We start from the raw sequence: 15,615 nt of genomic DNA on the forward strand, positions 1-15,615 counted from the left end.
AAATACACTTTATGGTGAAACAGAATAACAGTACCAAAAACATGTATTTTGAGTGTTTTTGATTATGTTAACAATAAAAACGCTTAAATACATGCAAAGAACCGTATTTTTGGGAAATGAAAGGACATTACGAGAAACGTGTATTATGAGTGTTTTTAAGTTCATTAAGTACGAAAAAGCTAAAAGCCTCAAATTACATTCTTTATTGGGAAAAAAATAAATAAATAAATAAAAAAATACGATTTTTTTTTTCATTCTTATTCATCTTCACAGGTAACGATGTGCCAAAATTCGGGCAAAGTTCAGGAAATTATATGAAATAAGAACATTATCAAAAAAGTTAAATTTAGCTTTTTTTTCGGACTGTTATGTATCAAACCCCTAAAGTGCATGCAAAGCCACCTATATGGGGAAATTAAACGTCTTTGCCAGAAAACTGTCTTATGAGTGTTTTTCAGCATGTTAGGAACCAACACGATAAAACCCAAGGAAGTCAATCTATATGGGAATCCAAAAACAAAATTACTGAAAAGGTGTCTTTTCTATGTTTTACGTAGAAAACGCTAAAACGGATGCAAACCAACCAAAATGAAGAAATAGAATAACATTACCAAAAAGGTATATTTTGAGTGTTTTTGAAATTGTTACCTACAAAAAACGCGAAAATGGATGGAAAGCACTCTATATTGGGAAGCAAAAGGCACCAAAAAGCATGTTAGGCACCAAAACGATATATAATATGAAAGTCACTCTATAAAATTAAAATTAAATTAAAACAAAATTACTGGAAACGTGTGTTTTAAAAGATTTACGTAGAAAAACGCTAAAACGGATGCAAACCAACCAATATGAAGAAATAGAATAACATTACCAAAAAAGTATATTTTGTGTGATTTTGAGCTTGTTACATAAAAAGAAACGCGAAAATGGATGCAAAGCACTCTATATAAGGAAAAAAAAGGACATAAAAAACGTGTATAATGAGTGTTTTATAGTTTCACCAGAATCACAAGGCAAAAAACACAAAAACTCGACTGTATGCAGAAGTTTCTAAGATACCAAAATACTGAAACTCATGAATAACACTCTTAATGAAGAAACATAACAACCTTACTAAATGCGTGTATTTTGAGTGTTCTTTACATTCTTAGTTACCAAAACCCCAAATTCCATGCGAAACTAGCTTTATGTGAGAAAAAAAAATGACATTACCAGAAAAGTGTCTTTGAGTGTTTTTGAGCGTGTTAGGCAATAAAGCACTAAAAAGCAGGGCAATCACATTACATGGGAATAAAACCAATTTTTACGAAGAACTTGCCTTTTACGGTTTTTGACACGCATTTAGTAAGGTTGCTCTGTTTCTCAATTAAGAGTTTTATTCATGAGTTTCAGCATATACACGAGTTTTTGCGTTTTTTGCCTTGTGTTTTTTTTTTGTTTTTTTTTTAACTATAAAACATTCATTATACATTTTTCTCGCAATGTCCCTTTCTTTCCCAATATAGAGTGCTTTGTATCCATTTTCGCGTTTTTTTGTAACAAGCTCAAAAACACTCAAAATATACATTTTTGGTAATGTTTTTCTGCTTCTAGATATTGGTTGGTTTGTATCAGTTTTAGCGTTTTTTTCTACGTAAAACACTGAGAAGACACGTTTTCAGTAATTTTCTTTTGGATTCCACATAGAGTGAGTTCCTTATTATTCATCGTTTTGGTGCCTAACATGCTGAAAAACACTTAAAAGACAGATTTCTGGTAAGGTCTTTAATTTCCTCATATGGGAGGCTTTTCATGTCTTTTCATTGTTTTTGAGCGTGTTACACAATAAAGCACTAAATGCCAGGGCAATCACATTACATGGGAATAAAACCAAATTTTACCAAGAATTTGCCGTTAAGTGTTTTTGACCTCCTTACATATCAAAACGCTAAAACACATCCAAAATACATTTTATAGAGAAACAGAATAACATTACCAAATACATGTATTTTGAGTGTTTTTGATCATGTTATCTAAAAAAAACGCTTAAATACATGCAAAGAGCCTTATATTTGGGAAACGAAAGAACGTTACGAGAAACGTGTATTATGAGTGATTTTTAAGTTCCTTCAGTACCAAAAAAGCTAAAACCCACAAATAACACTCTTTAGAGAAAAAAATGATAAATAAAAAAAATTTAAAAATGGGATTTTTTTTTTTTTTTTTTTTTTGTTATTCATCTTCATAGGTACCAAGATGCCAAAATTCTGCCAAAATTCAGGGAATTTATGTGGAAAAAAGAACATTATCATAAAAGTTAATTATACCTTTTTATTTCGGATTGTTATGTACCAAACCCTAAAGTGCATGCAAAGCCACCTATATAGGGAAGTTAAACGACTTTACCAGAAACCTGTCTTTTCAGTGTTTTTCAGCATGTTAGGCACCAAAACGATAAATGATATGGAAGTCAGTCAATATGTGAATCCAAAAGAAAATTACTGAAAACGTGTCTTTTCAGTGTTTTACGTAGAAAAACGCTAAAGCGGATACAAAACCATCCTATATGAAGAAATAGAATAACATTACCAAAAAGAAATATTTTGAGTGTTTTTGAGCTTGTTACCTACAAAAAATGCAAAAATGGATGTAAAACAAAAATGGATGTAAAGGACATTACGAGAAACGTGTATGATGAGTGTTTTATAGTTTTAAAAGAACCACAAGGCAATAAACGCAAAAACTCGTGTATATAGAGAAATTTCTTACATACCAAAATGAATAAATGCATGAATAACACTTTTAATACATAAACAGAACTACCTTACCAAATTGTGTATTTTGAGTGTTTTTCACATTCTTAGTTACGAAAATGCCAAATTACATGCGAAACTATCTTCATGCGGGAAAAAAAAATGACATTAGAAAAATGTCTTTTGATTGTTTTTCAGCGTGATATGCAACAAAACACTAAAAAGCAGAACGATCACATTACATGGGAATAAAACCAACTTTTACGAAGAATTTGCCTTTAAGTATTTTTTAACCCCTTATATACCCAACCGCTAAAACGCATGCAAAACAAACTTTATGGAGAAACAGAATAACATTACCAAAAACATGTATTTTGAGTGTTTTTGATCATGTTATCTATAAAAACGCTTAAGTACATGCAAAGAACATTATGTTTGGGAAAGAAAAGGACATTACGAGAAACGTGTATTAAGAGTTTTTTTTTTTTTTTAAGTTCCTTAAGTACCAAAAAGCTGAAACCCACAAATAACACTCTTGATTTAGAAAATAAAAAGAAATAAAATAAATAAAAAATATGATTTTTTTTTTTTTTTGTTATTCATCTTCATAGGTACCGAGATGCTAAAATTCTGGGAAAATTCAGGACAATTATGTCATAAAAGAATATTATCAAAAAAGTTAATTTCAGCTCATTTTTTTTCGGACTGTTATGTACCAAACCCTAAAGAGCATGGAAAGCCTCCAATATGAGGAAATTAAACGACCTTACCAGAAATCTGTGTTTTGAGTGTTTTTAGCATGTTAGGCACCAAAACGATAAATAATAAGGAATTCACTCTATATGGGAATCCAAAACAAAGTTACTGAAAACGTGTCTTCTCAGTGTTTTACGTAGAAAAACGTTTAAACAGATGGAAACCAACCAATATCAAGAAATATAAAAACGTTACCAAAAAGGTATATTTTGAGTGTTTTTGAGCTTTTTACCTACAAAAAACTTGAAAATTGATGCAAAGCACTCTATATTGGGAAACAAAAAGGACATTGCAAGAAAAGTGTATAATGAGTGTTTTATAGTTCAAAAGAACCACAAAGCAAAAAACGCAAAAAACTCGTGTATATGGAGAAATTTCCTAGATACCAAAATGCTGAAACTCATGAATAACACTCTTAATTGAGAAACAGAACAACCTTACTAAATGCGTGTATTTTGAGTGCTTTTCACATTCTTAGTTACCAAAACCCCAAATTGCATGCGAAACCACCTTTATGTGAGAAAAAAATGACATTACCAGAAATGTGTCTTTTAAGTGTTTTTAAGAAGCATGATAGGCAATAAAGCACTAAAAAGCAGGGAATCATACTACATTGGAATAACACCAATTTATACCAAAAACTTGCCTTTAAGTGTTTTTGAGCTCCTTATATACAAAACTGCTAAAACGCATGGAAAACACACTTTATGGAGAAAAAGAATAACATTACCAAAAACATGTATTTTCAGTGTTTTTCATCATGTTATCTATAAAAACGCTTAAATACATGCAAAGAACATTATGTTTGGGAAACAAAAGGACATAACGAGAAACGTGTATTATGAGTGTTTTTTAAGTTCCTTAAGTACCAAAAAGCTAAAACCCACAAATAACACTCTTTATTTAGAAAATATAAAAAAAAAAAAAATTAAAAAAATAAAAAAATAGGAATTTTCTTTTTTTTTTTTTTTTTTGTTATTCATCTTCATAGGTACCGACATGCCAAAATTCTGGGGAAATTCAGGACAATCATATGATAAAACAATATTATCAAAAAAGTTAATTTCAGCTTTTTTTCGAACTGTTATGTACCAAACCCTAAAGTGCATGCAAAGCCTCCTATATGAGAAAATTAAACGACCTTACCAGAAATCTGTTTTGAGTGTTTTTTAGCATGTTAGGCACCAAAACGATAAATAATAAGGAACTCACTCTATATGGGAATCTAAAACAAATTTACTGAAAACGTGTCTTCTCAGTGTTTTACATAGAAAAAACGCTAAAACGGATGCAAAGCAACCAATATCAAGAAATAGAAAAACGTTACTAAAAAGGTATATTTTGAGTGTTTTTGAGCTTGTTACCTACAAAAAAACGCAAAAATTGATACAAAGCACTCTATATTTTAAAACAAAAGGACATTGCAAGAAAAGTGTATAATGAGTGTTTTATAATTCAAAAGAACCACAAAGCAAAAAACGCAAAATCTCGTGTATATGGAGAGGTTTCCTAGATACCAAAATGCTAAAACTCATGTATAACACTCTTAATTGAGAAACAGAAAAACCTTACTAAATGCGTGTATTTTGAGTGCTTTTAACATTCTTAGTTACCAAAACCCCAAATTGCATGCGAAAATAGATTTGTGGGAAAAAAAAATGATTTACCAGAAAAGTGTCTTTTGAGTGTTTTTGAGCGTGTTAGGCAATAAAGCACTAAAAACCAGGGCAAACACATTACACTGGAATAAAACCAATTTTTAACAAGAACTTGCCTTTAAGTGTTTTTGAGTTCCTTATATACCAAAACACTAAAACGCATGCAAAATACACTTCATGGTGAAACAGAAGAACATTACCAAAAACAAGTATTTTGAGTGTTTTTGATCATGTTACTAATGAAAACGCTTAAATACATGCAAAGAACACTATTTTTTGGGAAACGAAAGGACATTATGAAAAACGTGTATTATGAGTGTTTTTAAGTTCATTAAGTACCAAAAAAGCTAAAACCCACAAATAACACTCTTTATAGAGAATAAAAAAAAGAAAAGAAAATATAATTTTTTTTTTTTTTTTTTTTTTTTTATTTATCTTCATAGGTACTAGGATGCTTCTCCATAAAGGAGTTTTTTTCATGCGTTTTAGCGTTTTGGTTTGTAAGGAGGTCAAAAACACTTCAAGGCAAGTTCTTGGTAAAAGTTGATTTTATTCCCATGTAATGTGATTGCCCTGTTTTTTTTTCTGATTTATTGCCTAACACGCTCAAAAACACTCAAAAGACACTTCTAGTAATGTCATTTTTTTTCCAACATAGTTTCGCGTGCTATTTGGGGTTTTGCTAAGAATGTGAAAAACACTCAAAATATACGCATTTGGTAAGGTTGTTCTGTTTCTCAATTAATATTGTTATTCATGAGTTTCAGCATTTTGGTATCTCAGAAACTTGTTTATATACACGAGTTTTTGCGTTTTTTGCCTTGTGGTTCTTGTGAACCACAAGTTCTTTTCCTCAAAAATAATGACACTCATTATACACCTTTCTCGTAATGTCTTTTTGTTTCCCAATAGGGAGTGCTTTACATCTATTTTCGCGTTTTTTTTGTAGGTAACAAGCTCAAAAACACTCAAAATATACCTTTTTGGTAATGTTATTTTATTTCTTCTTATTGGTTGGTTTGCATCCGTTTTAGCATTTTTCTACGTAAAACACTGAAAAGACACTTTTTCAGTAATTTTGTTTTAGATTCCCATATAGAGTGACTTGCATGTTATTTACCATTAGGGTGCCTAACAAGCTGAAAAACACTCATAAGACAGTTTTCTGGCAAAGACGTTTAATTTCCCGATATAGGTGGCTTTGCATGCACTTTTAGGCATCTTGGTACCTATGAAGATAAATAAAGAAAAATAAAAAAACCTATTTTTTTATTTTTTATTTATTTATTTATTTTTTTCTCAATAAAGAGTGTTATTTGTGGGATTTACCTTTTTGGTACTTAAGGAACTTAAAAACACTCATAATACACGTTTCTCGTAATGTCCTTTCGTTTCCCAAACATAAGGTTCTTTGCATGTATTTAAGCGTTTTTATAGATAACATGATCAAAAACACTCAAAATACAAGGTTTTGGTAATGTTATTCTGTTTCTCCATAAAGTGTGTTTTGCATGCGTTTTAGCAGTTTTGTATATAAGGAGCTCAAAAACACTTAAAGGCAAGTTCTTGGTAAAAAATGATTTTATTCCAATGTAATGTGATTGTCCTGCTTTTGAGTGCTTTATTACCTATCACGTTGAAAAACACTCAAAAGACACTTTTCTGGTAAAGTCATTTTTTTTTCCCCACAAAGCTATTTTCGCATGTAATTTGGGGTTTTTGGTAACTAAGAATGTGAAAAGCACTCAAAATACACACATTTAGTAAGGTTGTTCTGTTTTTCAATTAAGAGTGTTATTCATGAGTTTCAGCATTTTGGTATCTAAGAAATCTCTCCATATACACGAGTTTTTGTGTTGTTTGCTTTGTGGTTCTTTTGAACGATAAAACACTCATTATACACTTTTCTTGCAATGTCCTTTTGTTTTAAAATATAGAGTGCTTTGTATCAATTTTTGCGTTTTTGTAGGTAAAAGCTCAAAAACACTCAAAATATACCTTTTTGGTAACGTTTTTCTATTTCTTGATATTGGTTGGTTTGCATCCGTTTTAACGTTTTTCTACGTAAAACACTGAGAAGACACGTTTTCAGTAGCTTTGTTTTGGATTCCCATATAGAGTGAGTTCCTTATTATTTATCGTTTTGGTGCCTAACATGCTAAAAAACACACAAAACACAGGTTTCTGGTAAGGTCGTTTAATTTCCTCATATTGGAGGCTTTGCATGCACTTTAGGGTTTGGTACATAACAGTCCGAAAAAAAAAAGCTTAAATTAACTTTCCATATAGACGAGTTTTTGCGTTGTTTGCTTTGTGGTTCTTTTGAACTATAAAACACTCATTATACACTTTTCTTGCAATGTCCTTTTGTTTCCCAATATAGAGTGCTTTGCATCAATTTTTGCGTTTTTGTAGGTAAAAAGCTCAAAAACACTCAAAATATACCTTTTTTGGTAACGTTTTTCTATTTCTTAATATTGGTTGGTTTGCATCCGTTTTAACGTTTTTCTACGTAAAACACTGAGAAGACACGTTTTCAGTAACTTTATTTTGGATTCCCATATAGAGTGAGTTCCTTATTATATATCGTTTTGTTGCCTAACATGCTTAAAAACACACAAAACACAGATTTCTGGTAAGGTCGTTTAATTTCCTCATATTGGAGGCTTTGCATGCACTTTAGCGTTTAGTACTTAACAGTCCGAAAAAAAAAAAAAGCTGAAATTAACTTTTTTGATAATATTCTCTTATCACATAATTGCCTTGAATTTTCCCAGAATTTTGGCATCTCGGTACCTATGAAGATGAATAACAAAAAAAAAAAAATCCTATTTATTTTATTTTTTTATTTCTTATTGTCTAAATAAAGAGTGTTATTTGTGGGTTTTAGCTTTTTGGTACTTAAGGAACTTATAAAAACACTCATAATACACGTTTCTCGTAATGTCCTTTTGTTTCCCAAACATAATGTTCTTTGCATGTACTTAAGCGTTTTTATAGATCACATGATCAAAAACACTCAAAATACATGTTTTTGGTAATGTTATTCTGTTTCTCCATAAAGTTTGTTTTGCATGCGTTTTAGCGGTTTGGTATACAAGGGGTTAAAAAATACTTAAAGGCAAGTTCTTCGTAAAAGTGATGAAATTATTCCTTTGAAAGTATTGATGGCTGATCTCTTTCTATAGGTGAGGGTTAGTGTTCTCTACTGTACCAAATACTGAACTATCTTTTTTACTATTTCTCCATCTGTATCCTACCCAGTAATGGTAATAGACTGAGGAACTCCCCACCTTTGTTAATTTTTACTAAGTATTGTCCTAGTGGTAATCATCTGCAGCATTGATTTGTTTAGGAGTTGGATATCTGAGAATGAGTGGTTATTGGCACCAAGTGCAGCTCAGTTGTGGGTAACTCCAGTTGTTGGGAACATTCCATGGTACACAGATGGTGGGATAGTCTTGCCTTGGACTCTTGCAAATGTGTACTATGTCCCAGTGAGTTTTGTTTTTTTTTTGACATGAATCCCAAGTTTATTTAGGCATTTCAGGGACTTATTGTGGGTGATGGAGATCTCCACAGCACTCTTCTCTTGGTTGGTGGGTAGCTGTTGAAAAATTCATATAAATAGAGATGTCAGATGTAGGTAAAATAGAGAAATGTTGATTTGATTGTGAACTAAATCCCACAACTTATATTATCTTTGATAAGAAAGGTTTCGTTTAGACCATGAAAATTGGATAAATGAAGCTGAGCATTATTTTACTGCAACAAGAAGGCACACAAAGTGAAGGAAATTGCATACTTGACTTTAGTTTGTTGTTCCTTTGATGGGGAACTTGTATCATTGTTAAAAGCTTAAAACCTGTAAAATAGCATGGATCCATCTGAATCTTTATTCAGTCAAAAGTTTATATGATGTGTAGACTATTCAAGCTTGCCAGCCTGGAGCCTGGAGCCTGCTTGTTGTAGAGTTGTCCTATGTTCTGTAGATTTGCTTGATATTATAAACAATTATGATAAAATTTTTGTAAACAATTTTATTCTTTATTTCTTTCAGTATCAGATTCAGTATTTTCTCCATCTTATGGCAGCATATATTTTCAACACAGAGTGAGGGCAGTGTCATTCCTCCTGTCCACTACCCCAACTTCTACTCCCAACACTACCACAACAATGAGCGGTCTGGTGTGGTGGCTGAGGATTCTTTTGAAGAGGACAATGCTTCTGCTTCATCTGAGCAGGTCAGAAGGTGGATAGCAGCAGTACTAGTAGCAGACTGGTGTTACCTTGATGCTACTGCTACATTGCATTATTTGCATAGTTTTTTCAGTTATCATGGACTTTGTGTAATATGTATAAAAGTATATGAAGCTCAAGAAACTTGTTGATAAGGTTTATGTTCAGCATACAAATTGTAGGATGCAAAGACAAGGATTGAAATATCATTGCCACAATTCCTGACAAAGCATTTGGTGCCACAGAATATTCAGCAATGTAATGTTTGTTTGGCAAACAAACCAGTTTCCCTGAATGATAGCTTTATTTCTGCAGGTTAATACAGTCTCTCTATGGGGGAGAGTTTGGAGACAAAGCCAAGCATATATATATATATATATATATATATATATATATATATATATATATATATATATATATATATATATATATATATATATATATATATATATATATATATATATATATATATATATATATATATATATATATATATATATATATATATATATATATATATATATATATATATATATATATATATATATATATATATATATATATATATATATATATATATATATATATATATATATATATATATATATATATATATATATATATATATATATATATATATATATATATATATATATATATATATATATATATATATATATATATATATATATATATATATATATATATATATATATATATATATATATATATATATATATATATATATATATATATATATATATATATATATATATATATATATATATATATATATATATATATATATATATATATATATATATATATATATATATATATATATATATATATATATATATATATATATATATATATATATATATGTGGTTTGTGAGCCAAGCATACTGATCATTACACTATCATGTGTAGTTTTAATATGTAATTTAGATCAAGGACAGTGCAGTGATAGAGGAAAAATTATTCACTAGATTTTTTCAGAGAAGTTTTATGACATAAAGGATTAAATGAACGATCAGTATATATATTGGCTCACTAGCTGCATCTCTTTAACACAGAAAGCTTTCACTAATTATCTCGGCCCAATTCATTAAGTGCATCGCTGTTGTGGGAGGGAAGATATGCAGTGTTTCCCTGCCATCTGTGGGAGTTACATTCCAGAGCCTCCTGCAAATAATTAAAATCTGTGAATATGGGAAACCATTCTTATAAGGATCAGAACTACCTATATTTATAGTTTAAACCTTAAACTATGCATCTCACATTTACTAAGCAATTCACTTTAAGACAATAAAAAACAGTTATTATATGTATAGTACATGATATTTTAATTAAAATACAGTGCACTATATAATAAAAGGGGAATAAGTTGATATGTACAATAAACCCTTGATATAATGAACTTCTATTTTCCAAATTTCAGGTATAACAACCTATTTAAGGCTGCTGTCTCCTACCTCTCTCTCTCTCTCTCTCTCTCTCTCTCTCTCTCTCTCTCTCTCTCTCTCTCTCTCTCTCTCTCTCTCTCTCTATACACATATATAGCAAATTTTCATCTCAAGTGACCCACTCTCCCCCCATATGTGTTCGTTATATCTTGGGTTACTGTAATTTATAACTGAAAGAATAATTTGGGCTCTTTGGACTGAAAGACTGAGCTGGTGGTGACACCTGGCAACTCTGAAAACTCCCCATTAGTTAGGTTAGGTTAGGGAAAACTCTGCAAATATGCAAAACCATGAATATGTGAGGGAACGCTGATATATGCTTTCTCTTATTTGTTGTAGATGTATTCCATTCTATTGGCATAGAACGATAGGAAAATGGCATCAAGGAAGTAGGGATGCCACCAAACTTTATGAGACTAGACATAACCTTGCACATAGAATTGCTGAACATAAAGGTATTTCTCCTTGAACTAATAATCAACCAGCTGTTCCATCATTTTCAGCAATAAGTCCCCATTCACATGAACATGATCATCCCTTTTTGTGACAAAGTTTTTAGAATACTACACAAGACAGAGTCCAATATGGATACAAAATTATTAGAGGCAATATATATTAAACACATAAATCCAGTACTGAATAATAACTTAACATCAAGTCAATCACATATTGTAAGATAATGTTTCGGAGGCCCGTTCCAATACCATTATCATAGTGTTAGGAACCCAACTTTTTCAGTCCCTCTCTCATTGCCATACAGGCAAGATGTGTGTGGATACTTATTGTTTTCTGTCAATCCAGTTTATAATCTTGGTGCTTGTAGTGTTTTGTTTTTTGTGTGTAGTGTCATATGATGTGAATTTTATACAACTTTTACATAGTATTTTATTGTTTTTTCTAGCTTGAAGCTGCCTGCAGAAATAGGCAAAACAGCAACTGACGAAAGAATAAAGTTGAAGGAAACTGGAGTTTCCCTGCAAAACAAGCTATCAAGAAGACCTATACAATGTGTGTGTATATATATATATATATATATATATATATATATATATATATATATATATATATATATATATATATATATATATATATATATATATATATATATATATATATATATATATATATATATATATATATATATATCCTTGTCTTCATAATGCTCTTCATTGGCACTTGAAGCATGCATCACACTTTTGTATGATTGATCGTATAATTTTTCCTGAGTGGCCCAATCACCCACACTATCACATTCACTATCCAAGTCCTTCCTTCAGCCTTGACACATGCACTGTAATGATGGAACAGTATTTTTCTGTATGTCACAACTAGATAAGTGTAATCAACTAGGTTAACACACACACACATACAGGTATTTTTGAGGGCTTCAAGGAAGAGGATCTCAATGTAACTCATACAAATACATGAATGTGGATAACTAAAGAAGAAAATGTGAAAATACAAGAAGCTTAACAGCGATGATAAAGGCATGGAAGGAAGAAACAGAAGTGGGTGGCGACAATGTAAAAAAGATATCCAATGATATAATAGAGATGGAAAGGGAAAAAGAAAACAAAGAACTGAGAAGAGGTGACAAAAATAGTGGACTTAAATAAGAAATACTGTGAAGAGATTAAGAAACTCAAGAAAGAGAATGAAGAATTAAAGAAAACTTTGCAAGAGAGGTTAGGGTTGGAGGAGTGAGAGTTAGTTACAGAGGAAGTCAAAGGTTGGAAAGAGAGAGAACAGCAAAAGGTGGACATGGAGGACATAACAAGACAACAGCAACAGAAACAACAAGGATATGGAAAAGCAAGTGATTAAAATAATAAAGGAAAAAAGTAATCTTGTGAGAGACACAGTACAGAGAAAGATGTGTATGGTGGTATTTGGGGTCAAGGAAAAGAACCTACCCATGAAAACAGCTAGAGAGAAAGAAGTGAAAAGAACTAAGGAAATTATAGCAGAAGTGGCAGAGGAAGGAGAGGGGAGAGTCGAACAAATTGAAGAGGTTTACAGGATCGGAAAGTATGACAAAAATAGAACAAAGCCAATGTAAAACAAGAATCATGTCACAAACAGCAGCAGAACATGTCTTGCAAAGAACAGGAAAATTGGCAAAAGCAAAAGGATTGAAGGAAATATGGATAAAAAGAGACATGAACGAAGAATAGAGAAGTAAACTAAAAGTCAAAAAATGAATAGAGAACACAGGAAAGTTGTGGACATGAAAGTGAGGAAATGGTGGCACAAAGATGCCACACAAGACCACCAAACAGAAGTTTAAAGATTATGTATACTAATGTAGATGGTTTGGTGTCCAGCCTACTGGAACTTGAAGACTATTTAAAGAACAATAAACCAGATGTGGTATGTTTAACAGGAACCAAACTAGAAGAGGAAATAAAATTGGGATTTGCAAAGGAAGGATACAGTACATGGAAGAGGGACAGAAAAGGAAAGGGAAGAGAAGTGATGATATTGGTAAGAAAAGGATATTGTTGTTGAGGAAGTGGAATATGGTGATGGAATGGTAGAAACAATGAGTGTTGTGATTAAGATCAAAAGATGTGAAAAAAGGAAAATCATTGTGAAATACATACCACCAAAAACTAATGCATGGTAGACTAATAAATTCAAAAGTATGCAACTAGAAACAAAAAAATAGTATGGAGGAAATGATAAGGAAAGGTAACAAAGTACTCTTAGTAGGTGACTTCAACACTAAAAGAATTAACTGAGAGGAGATGGAAGTAACAGAAAATGTTGGGTCATGGAGTGAAGAACTTATGCAAACCATGATGATGAATACAACGAGACAGTGGGTGAATGAGCCTATAAGATGTAGAAGAGAAGAAGAACCATCACAGCTGGATTTAATGTTTATGAAAACCCCAGAAAGTAGACCAAGTATACATTGTCTGAGTTCAATGGGAAGAAGTGATCATGTGACAATAGAGATACTACTACAGGAGGAAACAGTGTTGCACAGGAAAGAACAATACAGAAATTGGAGACAGAACTATGCTAAGGCAAACTTTGCAGAGCTTAGTAAGTTTTATTGAAAAATTAAATGGAAAGAGCAATTTGAAGGTAAAGTAGTGCAAGAAAAATATGAGATATTTTTGAGCAAGTATAGAGAGAGGATGCAACAGTTTGTACGGTTATAAAATGAAAATAGGGAAACAAGAACGGTATAATGGCAGGTGTGTAGAAGCAAATAAGAAAAAGGACAGGACATGGAAGAAAATGGCTATGGCCTGTTTTAAGACTATACAAGTGGAAATACCCTGGTCTGAGGCAATTTTCTCTCTCTCTCTCTCTCTCTCTCTCTCTCTCTCTCTCTCTCTCTCTCTCTCTCTCTCTCTCTCTCTCTCTCTCAAACAAAAAATAAAAAAGGTGGAGAAACAAGGGGAAAGGGAGATGAATGAACAGAAGGTAGCCAAAATCAAATTTGTACATTTGTGTGTGTTTGCATTTGTTTCTTATTTGTATTTTCACAGATTGACCCAAATCTAAATTACCATTTTTAATGAGAGAGAGAGAGAGAGAGAGAGAGAGAGAGAGAGAGAGAGAGAGAGAGAGAGAGAGAGAGAGAGAGAGAGAGAGAGAGAGAGAGAGAGAGAGAGAGAGAGAGAGAGAGAGAGAGAGAGAGAGAGAAATCACAAATACCTACTAACCTGGAAAGTGGAGTCCTTGATGATAAATTGGCTGGGATCAGCAGGGTGAACTGTGGCAGAAGTTTGGTGCATGGCAAATATGGCTTCAGGATGAGTAAATGGAGAGGCAGGAGGGAGTGATGGTTGTGGGGGAGATGATGAGTGAGCAGAAGGTGAGAAGGATGAGGAGAAAAAAGGTGATGGTGCAGAGAATGATGAGGAATGGACTAATGGGGAAGGGGAAATGTGAGATAATTTTCAGGACTCAAAGGCAGTAATAACAGGTGGTGTAGTGCTGAGGTGAGTATGGTCTGAGGCATGGCCAGGAGCTGCTGTATGACCAGATTTCTGAATTTCCAGTCAAAGTGTCTGGCTAAGAGTTGGAGATCTGGCAGAGAAGCTGTGGCCAGAGGAAGGAGGCTTGGCTGCTGCACCAGACCCATAGACCACATCTTTGGAGTGGCTTTGGCCTTGAGGTGCAGCCAGGTAGCTGTAGCTCACCACCTGCCAGAGAAAAGCTTTTTTAACCTCACTGCCTGCCAGGGAAGAGCTTTTTTAATTTCCATTTTAATCTTACATGATTAAGGTCATATGATTAATAGTTATACCATCTTCTGTATATCTAGCCTGGAGGTTGAGATGTGATGGAATGATTCCAAATGTGAATGTATACCATATTAAATCCTTGTCTCTACTTTCCTCCAAATGAGATCCATGGGCCTTGTAAAAAAAAGTTGGGAGTCCAATCTTTTAAAACTAGTAACTCTAATATTAGAGATTTGAGAGACAGAATGAAGCATAATTAAAGCTTTGATAAGCATTTATAAATCTGTACATTCTTTCAATTTTTTTTCACCATTTTTGAATGGCATATTGGAGTGATTTGAGTCAGAAATAACAATTTTGAACACTTTTGTTTCTATTTGTTGGTAATGTGTAATACCACTGATGAGAGACAAACTTTGTGCTTGGAAGGAAAGAACTGACACCCTTTCTCTATAAATTCTGCTTCACTGCATGCCACAAGTTTTATAATTTATATCAGAACTATTTCTAGACTAACCACTTCATAAGCATAATCATTTTGTCATCACAGTTTTCACTA

The 15,615-nt window shown here is 32.2% G+C and overlaps 1 long non-coding RNA gene across 2 annotated transcripts; it reads left to right on the forward strand.

Annotated features, from left to right (window-relative positions):
* The first annotated feature begins 9,235 nt into the window (after positions 1–9,235).
* On the forward strand, positions 9,236–15,342 carry LOC135105674 (uncharacterized). 2 transcript variants are annotated; one of them, XR_010270957.1, is made up of 3 exons: positions 9,236–9,390; positions 11,753–11,865; positions 14,871–15,342. It is a non-coding gene; the product is annotated as an uncharacterized LOC135105674 (long non-coding RNA). The 2 variants fall into 2 exon arrangements; XR_010270956.1 differs by having other exon boundaries at positions 11,753–11,859.
* The last annotated feature ends 273 nt before the right edge of the window (positions 15,343–15,615 follow it).

The sequence above is a fragment of the Scylla paramamosain genome, chromosome 12 (assembly GCF_035594125.1).
Source record: "Scylla paramamosain isolate STU-SP2022 chromosome 12, ASM3559412v1, whole genome shotgun sequence".
Classification (NCBI taxonomy): domain Eukaryota; kingdom Metazoa; phylum Arthropoda; class Malacostraca; order Decapoda; family Portunidae; genus Scylla; species Scylla paramamosain.